This window comes from Phacochoerus africanus, chromosome 5, assembly GCF_016906955.1.
Source record: "Phacochoerus africanus isolate WHEZ1 chromosome 5, ROS_Pafr_v1, whole genome shotgun sequence".
NCBI classification, from domain to species: Eukaryota; Metazoa; Chordata; class Mammalia; order Artiodactyla; family Suidae; genus Phacochoerus; species Phacochoerus africanus.
In genome coordinates, this window is record NC_062548.1 from 117,613,664 (window position 1) to 117,626,174 (window position 12,511).

General features: G+C 39.1%; 1 protein-coding gene across 2 annotated transcripts in view; it reads left to right on the forward strand.

The window, feature by feature from the left end:
* Window positions 1–12,511, forward strand: part of ASXL2 (ASXL transcriptional regulator 2) — a 141,176-nt gene that overhangs the window by 67,701 nt on the left and 60,964 nt on the right. The window lies entirely within an intron of this gene.

A 12,511-nucleotide genomic window follows, 5' to 3' on the forward strand; every position in this document is an offset into this window, starting at 1 on the left:
TTTGAAGAATGTAGGGTAGGTCGCAGGCTCAAAGGAAAAAAGGCTCTGAAATTAAGAGAATAAAGGCAGCTGCAGAGATCAGGTAGCTCCAACTGACTGATGGGCTCATCAAGGCACTCCAGCTGGGATGCATTAGTCTGTCTGCTCTGCTCAAGGTCAAAAATTCAAGGAAGAGTGAACCTGGCTGGCCCTGTGTCCAGGGGTGGTGAGACATCTTGATGGGCAGTCCTACAAAGACTGTTTCCAGTGGGTTAAGGCATAGTTCCCCAAAGCAAGATTGCACATTCTCTCTAGAAGAGAGAATATATAGGTAGAAAATAAGAGTGCAAAGTATAAAAACTTTATAAAAGAGTATAAAGTTAGAAGATAGAGAATACTGTTAGAAGATAAGGATACAAAGAAAAATATAATCGACAAGCAGTTTTAAGAACTAACCCTTTTAACAGATTCTCTCAATGGTAACAATATGCAGTACCACAGTACAGTATGGCAACCAGAATACTGCTTTTGATACAATTCATTTGCTTTTATTTGTATTTGTGGGAGGGGGGGGCATGCATATGTGTGAAGCTCTCTTTGACTTTATGCAGTTTTATCACACATAAAGATTCATGTATCTACCACCACAGTCAAAGTAAAGAAGTTTGATCGGCAAGAGAATCCCTGTCATGGTTCCACCTAACTCCAGTGCTACCTGGAAACCACTAATCTGTTCTTCTTGTCTCTAAGGATGTCATTTCAGGAATTCATAGTAATGGAATCATATATAATATGTAACCATTTGGGATTGGGTTTTTTTTTTTTTTTTTTTGGCGTAGTTCCCTGTAGATTCACCTAAGTTGTTGTATGTGTCAGTATTTCATTCCTTTTTATTGCTAAGTAGTCATACAGCATGGATCTGCCACAGTTTGCTTAACAGTTCACCTGTTGAATGACCACTGGATTGTTTCCAGTTTTTCGCTATTACAAATGGCGTTTCTATGAAAATTTGTTTACATGGTTTTGTGTCGACATACATTTTTCTTTCTGTGAGATAAATGCCCAGAAGTGTGATTGCTGAGTTCTGTGGTAGGTACATGTTTGGTTTTAAAGAAACTTCCACACTGCTTTCTGGTAGATTGAACCATTTTACATTCCCACCAGTAATATATCAGTGATGTAGTCTCTCTGCATTTGAAATTAATTTCTTGTAAACATAGTTGTTTGTGTGTTTGTGTGTGTGTGTGCTTTGCCGTTTTTTTTTTTTTTTTTAAAGGCAGCAGCCAATATCACTTCCAGGGAGTGATATTGGAGCTGCTGCAGCTGCTGGCCTGCACTACAGCCACAGCAATATGGTATCCAAGTCTTTTCTGTGACCTGCACCACACAGCTCATGGCAATACCAGATCCTTAACCCACTGAGCAAGGCCAGGGATCGAACCCGCATCCTCATGGATACTAGTTGGGTTGGTAACCTGATGAGCCACAGGATATCTCTGAATCTTTGTTACTATCCCACAACTCTTTGAAGTTCTGTTAAATTTTTTTCAGTCTTTATTTTCTCTTGTTCACATCAGGTAAATTTTGTTGATCTGGCATTAAGGTCATTGATTCTATCCTCTGTCATCTTCATTCTATTATAAAGTTTTTACACTTCTTACTGTGCTTTTCAGTTTTGTAACTTTTTCTTTTTGGCCTCACCTTATGCATGTGGAAGTTCCCAGACCAGGGATCAAACCTGTACCCATAGCAGCAAGTGGATCCACCACAGTGACAGTGCTGGATCCTTAACCCACTGAACCACAAGGAAACTCTTCAGTTCTGTAACTTCTATTCACTTATTTTTCTAACTTCTGTTTCTTTTCTAATATTTGCTCTGTTTTCATTTGTTTCCAGAGAATTTATGTTTATTGAACTTCTTATGATAGCTGTTTTAAATTCTCAAGATTGCAATGTCTGTCTCAATGTTGGCATCAGTTTATTGTCTTCTCTTATTCAGCTTGTGATTTTCCTGGTATTTTTGACATGACAGGTGATTTTTGTGTTGAATTTTGGATATTTTAGCTGTTATGTTAGAGAAGTTGGGTGCTATTAAATTTAAATATTTTATTTTAACAGGCATTCACACTGCTTGGGTTTACTGTGTGAGTCCTGGACATCTTTGGTGGACTGCGGTTCGATAACAATTTAATTTTCAAAGCCTTTGCTATGTTATCTTGGTCTTGTTTTATTTGGTTGTACAGAAGCTCTCACTGATCTCTGTTGCTTCTTTCTGAGAGAGTGGGAGGAGTTCCCACAGACCAGGCTGTCTAATGCCTCTTGATGTAGGGAAAAGGTAGTCTCTAGCCTGTGAGGACAGATCTGGCCCCATCTTCCTGGGCCAGATGCTTGAGATGGGGGATTCTCCCATCCCCACTGCTGGCACCACTGGGCTGCTCCGCATCTTATGCAGAGCGGAGCTCTAGTAGTCTCAGGCCCAGGAGGACAAAGAGGCTTCCTGGGCTGGGCCGCTTCTTGTGGTCTGATCCCACTTGCTGGTGCTAACTTGCCTTTCCTATTTTAGTCGTTATTTTGAGGCTTAGGGGAAGATACTCGCAGTCAAAGCCATTTAACTGTATGAGCTTTACTGTAACTCCTAAGTTATTTCCGTGAGTTGGAAAAATGCTAGTAATGGGTAAAATTCTTGAATCAGTTGACTACTTAAAAACTGAATCTTTCAATGTAACTGGCTGTGTCAAGACTGGCAGCTCTTGTTCAAAAGCAAAAACAATTGTAATCAGTAGCGTGGGTTTTTAGATGTATAAACTGTATTGCTAAATGGACAGGAAATACCAAATAGGGCAAAGATAGAGAATTACAGCCAATTCTTATTTTTTGGTGTACTTAATCAAATCCATTAAATTTTTTGCCTTCTCCAGCTCTTTTCTTTTAGGACTCTTTCCATAGCTTTTATATGGACAAATATTTTATTTTCAGTTTCTGTTTTCCTCACTAATTCTTTTACCTCAAATAACATGTCCTCACATGCAACCCTCTACACCTCTTTCGTTCAGAGACATACGTTGTTTAGGAATTTGGCCCAGCCAGTTATGAAATGTTAGCATCCTAATCAGCTGAAATAAAGGTAGTTGCTATCTCTTTATTTGCAGTAGTTACAGAGCGACCTTTCTAAGAAGTACTATGTTTGTCTTATTTCTTAGAAGATTGAAAAGCAGTATGCTGTGGTGAACTGATAGTGGAGATGGCGGTGGACTAAGATAAGAGTCAAGTACTTTATGTTCCATGCATTTACTTTAAAATAAAGCATGGAAACACTGGATGCTTTTCTTCTCCCTCCCCTTTTAAAGCAGCTTCGCTCACATCTTACTGGTAATGGACAAACCATGCTTTTTAAAAAACAATAATGGGGAAAAAAGACTACAATTGGAAGATAAAGAGAATGAAGATTTATGGTGAAATGTTAAAAGGATAGAGAATATAAGCATAATTTGTCCAGGATCTTTTTTTTTTTTTTTTTTCCCTTTGACCTTTTTCTCCATGGTATTCCTGGATTACTCTTATTTATTTATTTTGTGCCCTTTCACTACTCCATTCATCCAGACTTCTCATTTTGTGGTCCCAACTGGGCCTCCTTCCCCAAAAATGCCTGTTTAAAAGTTTTCCTGCATACCCTTTTATCCTCTCTTCAGTGGTTTTATTTCCATTTGTTTCCTGTCATGTTTTGGGGTGAGGGAGGTAGTTTAAAGAAACTGATTCACTAAAGTATAGATGAGTCAGATGCTACCTTTTTTTTTTTTTTTTTGTCTTTTTGCTATTTCTTTGGGCCACTCCCACGGCATATGGAGGTTCCCAGGCTAGGGGTCGAAGCCCCCCGCCTACGCCAGAGCCACAGCAACGCAGGATCAAAGCCGCGTCTGCAACCTACACCACAACTCATGGCAACGCCGGATCCTTAACCCACTGAGCAAGGCCAGGGACCGAACCCGCCACCTCATGGTTCCTAGTCGGATTCGCTAACCACTGTGCCATGACGGGAACTCCCAGATGCTACCTTTTTTTTTTTTAAGGAAAGGGACTTTATTTATTTATTTATTTATTTATTTTAAAGGAAAGGGACTTTTTTTTTGTCTTTTTGCTATTTCTTGGGCTGCTCCCTCGGCATATGGAGGTTCCCAGGCTAGGGGTCGAATTGGAGCTGTCGCCTCCAGCCTACGCCAGAGCCACAGCAACGCAGGATCTGAGCCGCGTCTGCAACCTACACCACAGCTCACGGCAACGCCAGATCGTTAACCCACTGAGCAAGGGCAGGGACCGAACCTGCAACCTCATGGTTCCTAGTCGGATTAGTTAACCACTGCGCCACGACGGGAACTCCCAGATGCTACTTTTTATTGTATTTAAACATGATGGTTGTCATTTCCTCTCCTGCTGTCTTCATTTTTGTGGGTTGTTGTTGGTTGTTGTTTTTTTTTTTTTTTTTGCTACATGTGTGACATATGGAAGTTCTCAGGCTGGGGCTCAAAATGGAGCTGCAGCTGCCAGCCTGCGCCACAGCCATAACAACACAGGATCCTTAACCCACTGAGCCTGGAAGTTCTCAGGCTGGGGCTCAAAACGGAGCTGCAGCTGCCAGCCTGCGCCACAGCCATAGCAACACAGGATCCTTAACCCCTGAGCAGGGCCAGCGATCCAACCTGCAACCTCATGGTTCCTAGTCGGATTCGTTAACCACTGTGCCACGACGGGAACTCCCAGGTGTTATTTTTTTAAAACTACTTTTATGTTATTTCTTTTTTATTTTTTTTATTATTTTTTGGTCTTATTTCTTTTTTAAAAGTTAAAATAGTTGTTAAGCAAAATGAACTTCTCATTGGAAGAACTGGTTGTATACGACCAAGAGAAAGCAAGCAAAAGATTTTAATGAGTTTTGTAAGAATACAAAAATTTTCAGTGAATATAAAACCTACCAAGACTACTAATGTAATGATTTCTAAACTCACTGTTTTTCATTCTAAGGGTGCTGTTGAGTTCAGTTTTGTTTTGTATGGTCTGTAAAGTAAGCATGCCGCAAAATCAGTTTTTGGTTTTAAAATTATATGGTGCTGCTAATTATTTTTTTTTTTTAGTTTGCGGATAATGATTACAGTGTGTGTAGATATATGTCTATCATGTGAGTGAGAGATTCTCGGAGTTCCCATTGTGGCTCAGTGGTTTAAGAACCCAGCTTAGTGTCTGTGAGGATGTAGGTTGTAGATGCAGCACGGATTCTGTGTTGCTATGGCTGTGGCATCGGCTAGCAGCTGCAGCTCCAATTTGACCCCTAGCCTGGGAACTTCCATAGATTGCATGTGTGGCTGTAAAAAGAAAAAAAAAAAAAGATTCTTTTAAGTTTATTATCTTTTTACGTTTAAAATTGATCTGAAAAAGGGCCTGTTTGGGGAACTAGATAACTTTACATTTCTTTTAGCCTTGAAAGTCTGAGTCTGTTATTTAATCCTATTGAAATTCAGGGAGTGAGCTTTGAAGGATAAATAGAGAATGCATAATGGTTGAGTCAGGAATAGGGAAGCTGATTATGGCCTAGTTTTGACAAGGCTATTCTGTAGGAGGGAGTACAGAAAAATGAACAAGAGATTGGAATTAAAATAGAGATAAATCAGGGTACTCTAATGCAAGGTGAGATATCTCTAGGTTTAAATAAATTAGAGTGCTGCAGTCCCTTAAAGCTTTTTTGGGGATAATAAATGTTGTAGGACTCTGGTGAATTTTGAAGATGGATTGTAAAAGTTTACTGTATTAAATTTCTTTAGCTTTGTTGCAGGAGGGGACGCCAGTGAGGAGAAGAGAGACCAAAAATCTGAAAAAGTAGACTTCAGTGTTTCATGAAGAGTTTTAAAGTACTTGAAGAGTTTGAAGTAGTATTATATGAATTATTGAAGAAATGTTACCCCCCCCATACCAAAGTAGTTTATTGCAAGGTCATTTTGGCAAATTCAGGCAGTAGAGAAAAATCACAGAGAGGGAAGAAAAGATCCTCTCAGGTTTTTCCACCGTGATAACCACTGATTTATAGCATAAAATCAAGACTAATAGTTGGAGCTAGAAGAAGATGTATTTGGCCTAAAGAAGAATTTATGAATAATTGGAAGTGTTTGAGGACATAATGAGTCTTTACTACATTATATGTTTGTGCGAAGGACTGGATAATTACTGCTTTATGTTTTTGGAGGAGATATAAGCATCTGTAGGTAAATGGACTAGATAATCTACGAAGCTCTCTGTCAGCCTGTGGATTTTATCTGATTCTGGTTTGTAGATGTTTGTACCTGAGAGATGGCTACATAAAGTGAGAGTAAGGTAAAGAATGATTAAAAGTTGTAGGATTTTCCCTGGACTCGCTCAGTGGGTTAAGGATCCAGTGTTGCCGTGCGCAGTGGTATATAGGTCAAAGATGTGGCTCAGATCTGGCATTGCTGTGGCTGTGGCATAGGCAGGCAGCTGTAGCTCTGATTTGACCCCTGGCCTGGGAACCTCCATGTGCCGTGGGTGCGGCCCTAAAAAGCAAAAAAAAAAAAACAAAAAAAAACAAAAAAGTTGTAGGATTTTATTTGATCTGGGAGTTCTACTTCTGGGTATCTACACAAAAGAATAGAAAGCAAGGACCTGAATACATGGTTTTACACCAGTGTTTATAGCAGCATTATTCACAATAGACAAAAATGGAAACAACTCAAATGCTAATTGACAATGAATGGATAAACAGAATGTGGCATATATATTCAGTGGAACATTTTCAGCCTTAAAGAAGGGAATTCTAATATATACTACAACATGGCTGATCTTCCAAGACATAGTCTGAAATAAACCTGACACAAGAGGACAAATATTACACGATTTCACTTACACGAGGGGCCTGGAGTAAGTGTAAGTCATATTTATAGAGACAGAGAGTAGAAAGGTGGTTGCCAGGGACTGGCGTCGGGGGGAAATGGGGAGTCTGATGGATGTAGTTTCAGTTTTGCAAGGTGAGGATGGTTCTGGAGCTTAGTTGCATAACAATGTGAATGTGTTCAAGTGGAAGTGAACTGTTCACTTAGAAGTGGTGGAGATGGTAATTTTTATGTTATCCATACTGCAGTAAAGTTGTAGGACTTTTTTGCTACTTCTGCGTAGGGTACATTTTTATCTAATGTGAAAGAAACAACCGCCGTATTTTATTAGTAGGAAATAATAGAACATTTGCCTGAGGTAGGAGGGATGACAAGATAGTTCTTAAATTTTTGTAAGAGGTAGTATTTATTTTGTCCTCTTAAATTTTAAATCTAGGCAGTGATAAAAGGTTGTAGAAGAATATGAGTATGCATTTTTAAAATTTCTGCCTATTTATTATGTGATGATGTAGAGTTGGTGTAACAAGTGAGTAAATTCTTTAAGAATGCCAGCAGAGTCCTTTAGAATTAGGAGAGCTGTAGATGAGATAAAGCAAGCTAAAGGTCTTTACTGAGAGTTGATGGGCCTTGTATATTTGTTAACACTTTTGCAGACTCCACTTACAATTTTATTAAGCTCCAGAAAGAAACTAAAAATGAAAGAAGACGGTGAAAATGTTCAGACTTTCAGTGAAGAAATTGGCATGATTATGGGAAGGGTTATCAGTTAATTTTTAGAAGCGATCTCTTAGTTTTTAAAAAAAAAGTGCAGAAAAAAGAAAAAGAGTTCTCATCGTGGTGAAGCGGAAACGAAAACGAATCTGACTGGGAACCATGAGATTGATCCCTGGCCTCGCTCCGTGGGTTAAGGAGCTGTCGTTGCGGTGAACTATGGCATAGGTTGCAGGCGCGGCTCGAATCTGGCGTTGTGGCTGTGGAGTAGGCTGGTGACTACAGCTCCGATTCGACCCCTAGCCTGGGAACTTCCATATGTCGAGGTGTGGCCCTAAAAAGACAAAATAAATAAATAAAATCTAAAAATTGTGCAAAAATCATAAAACATTTAGAATAAATATTTTGCTTCAAGTGCTTCTGCATTTTTGAGTATATTCTTGTAATCCAGGAGGATTGTTCACTGACAAATTAGGAAGTGTAAGTTCTAAACCTGAGTTTTTAATTTTGTTTTGTTTCTGAATTGAGAGCACACTTGAAATTGTGGCTAAGTTTTTTACATTACTGCACATTTAAAAATTGTGCCAACTTGCCTCATCTCTCTGGTGGGAGGAAACGTTAATCTTACGTTCAATGATATTATAGTGTATGTGCGCTAGGAAATGAGAGACCATATCATTTAGCTGTACTCGGTGCTGGTTCACTTATTTTTACTTTAAATGTAAGAATTGTGTACTTGCAGAAACTTCCACTTTCTTTTTTTATGTCAGCAGAAAAAATTGTAGACATGATGCCCCATTCACATTTAAACACTGAAGTATACTTTCTAAAGGCATGTGTGTTCTTTTACATAACAACAGTGCAACTCTCAAAGTCAGGATATTAATATAACTTTACTTTGTATTCAGCAGACTTTATTTAAATTTGGTAATTCTTCTGATGTTTGAATCCAGGATCACATTGCACTTGCATTTAGTTGTCATGTGTCTTTATGGCCTTCTTTAATGTGGGAACATTCTTTTAGCCTTTGTCTTTCATGACCTTGACACTTTTAGCAAGTTCAGAGTATTTTGTAATCTGTCCCTCAATTTTGAAGTGCCTGACGTTTACTCATGATTAGATTCAGGTTGTGCCTTTTTGGCAGGAATGGCACAGAAGTGGTGTGTCATTTTCACCACATTATATCAAGAGGCATGTGATTTCAGTTTATGCCATTATTGGTATTGATTATTCTGATCCCTTAGTCCTTAGTTTGTGTGATGTCTGCCAAGTTTCTACACTATAAGGGTATAATTTTCCCCGTTTGTAATTAATATGTATCTTGTGGGAGGGGAGATGCTTTGAGACTACGTAAATATCTTGTTTCTCATTGTATCTTTGCCCACTAGTCTTAGCCTCTCATTGTTAGTTATCTGTTGCTGCTTACCATTATCATAGATTTTGGAGTTTAAAACAACCCACATTTATTATCTCAATTTCTCTGTGTAAGGAGTCTGGGCATGGCTTTACTGGGTTCTCTGCAAGGCTGTAGCCAAGGTGTTGACCAGGACTGGGTTCTTATCTGACGGCTTAAATGGAAAAGAAGCCACTTCTAAACTATATGGTTGTTGGCAGGATTCAGATCTTTGGGGTTATTCAGAATGAGGTGCCTCAGTTTCCAGCTGGCAGTTGGCTAGAGGCTGCCCTGAGTTCTTTGCCACTTGGGCCTCCCCAACCTATGTGCTTCCTCAAAGCCAGCAGGGAAGAGGCACCTTGCAAGAATAAAGCCAGCAAGGGAGAGTCAACCTTGTAAAGAAAGATGTGTCAGTCTTTTGTAATGTAGTCACTTTCCATCCCCTCTGCTGTATTTTATTGGTTAGAAGCAAGTTACAGGTCCTACCTACATCCGGGGGAAGGTGGGGAGGGTGTGAGTTCCAGGGTGTGAGTGGCAGGGGAGTATTTGGGGGTCATTTTAGAGTATGTCCACCACAGCCTCCACTGATAGTAGCCTGCAGTGTGGCGGCCACATGTGATTTTCTAATTCCATCATTTCTTCTTTACCCATTAGTTGGAATTATGCTGCAAGGAATTCTCCCCCGTTCATTGATTTGTTCAGTATTCATATCAGTATGATGAGAGTCTTCTTATTCTAATTAGTATTTTCTACTATAATCATTTATTTTATTTCTTAAGTAGAAAGTAGCACTTTGCTTTCTGTTAACAGGGTTAAGAGAAGTCTTAACCATGGATGCCTAAACAGATTTGAGATATAATGAATCATTTACCAAATAACTTTAAAGGTAAATTTTAATATGTAAGTTCTTCTATCATAGGCTTATAAAGCCTTTGTTAATTCTACTGGAAAATATGCTTTCATGTAACAAGCTTTTCAGGTTACCATCAAAACGTCATGATTGCTTTTATATTAATATTCTTCAAGCAAAAAGCTAATTTTCCCCCTATTTCATTACTCTGTTGAATGACTGAAAGTTTTGGTGATATGAGCTAAACATACTCATTCTAAAACCACCAGATCCTCCTAGCGTCTTCATCTTTGGCTTTCCTCTTGATCTTTAAATGTTGCATGTAAGTGTCCCCATTTTTTGCTTTCATGGACATCTGTGACTCAGTCTTTTTGAGTAGGTCTCTTCTTTTTTTTTGTAGTATTTTGCCTTTTCTAGGGCCACTTCCCATGGCATATGGAGGTTTCCCAGACCAGGGGTCCAATCAGAGCTGTAGCCACCAGCCCGCGCCAGAGCCACAGCAGTGACAGATCCGAGCCGCGTCTGCAACCTACACCACAGCTTATGGCAATGCCAGATCCTCAACCCACTGAGCAAGGCCAGGGATCGAACCCGCAACCTCATGGTTCTCAGTCGGACCTGTTAACCACTGCGCCACGACGGGAATTCCCTTGAGTAGGTCTCTTCTTAGACTTGATCAACAAACACCTTGATATTCCATGTGTCTTTTCTCTTTGGAAAGCTTTCACTTCAGTCTGTGTACAGTCCCCCTTCTCCCTACCTGCTGTTCTCTTTTTGCTTTTAATTGCATGCCTCGTGACGAAGTGATTTTGAAAAAAAGGCTTACTTACTCTCAGAAGCTATGTTGTTTTAATAATTTATTTGTATATTTTGGACTGTTTAATGTTTTTGTAAAAATGATTCCTGATAATCAAAAAAGTTAGTCAGTAATGACAAAAATGTATGCTGGAAAAACACCCTGAATTCACTAACTAGGAATGCATTGTTTATTGCGTTAATTGAAGAAACTAAGAAAATTGCTATACTGATTTTTTTCGCTGAAGATTATTAATATATTTCATTTAGGATATTAGTTCCTAAATAAAGTTGAGAGAAAAGAAAATAGAAAAATTCTGAAGATGTGTTGTCATTTTTAAAATGAAAGTTAAAAAAAAAAGAAGGTATTTGCATTTCTCTAATAGTACCATAATTGCAACTGTTCACTCCCCCCCCCCCGCTTGAAACCATTTTCTCCATTCCTGAACTTTTTTTATATTGGAGCATTTCTTTGTGGGCTGGATTTAAGTTTATGGGGGATCTTTTCCCTTAGTTCCCATGGGCTTAATAATATCTATTGCTTCTTTGAATGACATCTTGGCTCAATATAAATTTTTTTGCTAACTTTTCCTAAGAACTTTATTGTCTTTGGTATTGAGTATTGCTAAGAAAGCAGATGTTATCAGGGCTTATTGGTCAGTCTTTGTTGCTTAACAGTTGTAATTTCAGTGGTTTATAACAACAAATAGTTCCTTTTTTTCCTTATGTCTTTAGATGAGCTGGGGTTCAGTTTTTGTTGCCCAGGCTTGGCTCTAAGCTGTGGGTTGTTCTCTGTTCCTTTGGAATCAGTGGCTGCTCTCATAGTAGTTAGGAGTAAGCCAAACTATCCAAGCATGTGTTAGCCTCTGTTTCTGTCCTTTGTTATCATTTCATTGACAAAATCAAGCCTTATGGCCAAATGCAATGACAATGGGACAGGGAAATATATTTTCTTTCCTGTAAGGTGGCATGGCATGATAGAGGGAGTGAATGATGAAATAAAAATAGTAATTCATTCTGCCGCTTTTACTTTTCATGCCTAAATCTCAGCTTGATTCTTTCTAATCCTTGAAATTCAAGATTTAGAAAAAAATTTAGATAAATATTTCTTTTTTTTTGTCTTTTTTTTGCTATTTCTTGGGCCGCTCCTGCAGCATATGGAGGTTCCCAGGCTAGGGGTCGAATCGGAACTGTAGCCACCGGCCTACGCCAGAGCCACAGCAACGCAGGATCCGAGCCGTGTCTGCAACCTACACCACAGCTCAAGGCAACGCCGGATCGTTAACCCACTGAGCAAGGGCAGGGACCGAACCCGCAACCTCATGGTTCCTAGTCGGATTCGTTAACCACTGCGCCACGACGGGAACTCCTGGATAAATATTTCTGATTATCTTGGCTACTTGAGTTAGTCTGTACAGGTTTAGTAGGATCTTACCTCTTCTTACATCATTCGGTATACATTATTGATTCATAAACAAGATATTTTCTGATTGGTAGGTGAGAGTTGTTACCTCTGAATATTTTCCTATACTTCTTCTGTATCCATTTCATTTCTCTGTCAGTATGAATGCTTTTGACCTAGACGTTTTGTCAGTTGCGGTATTTTCAGTTGTAAATAACAGGATATGCAGTGTAAACTGGCTTAAACATTAAAGGAATTTAATCATGTGATATAAGTGAAAAAACTTGATCCAGGTGCTCTGGCAATTTGGTCAGTATCTCAGCTCTGCTTCCTTCATTTTTGTTCCATTTTCTCAGGCTCATCCATCTTAGTTGCAGAATTACTGTTTGTAGGACCTAGGGTCTGTGTGCTGTTGGATTTGGATATAGGAGAGAAGAGGATCTGCCTCCTAGAGCTTAAGTGAAGTCACCCACCATTGAATCTGGCTGGCC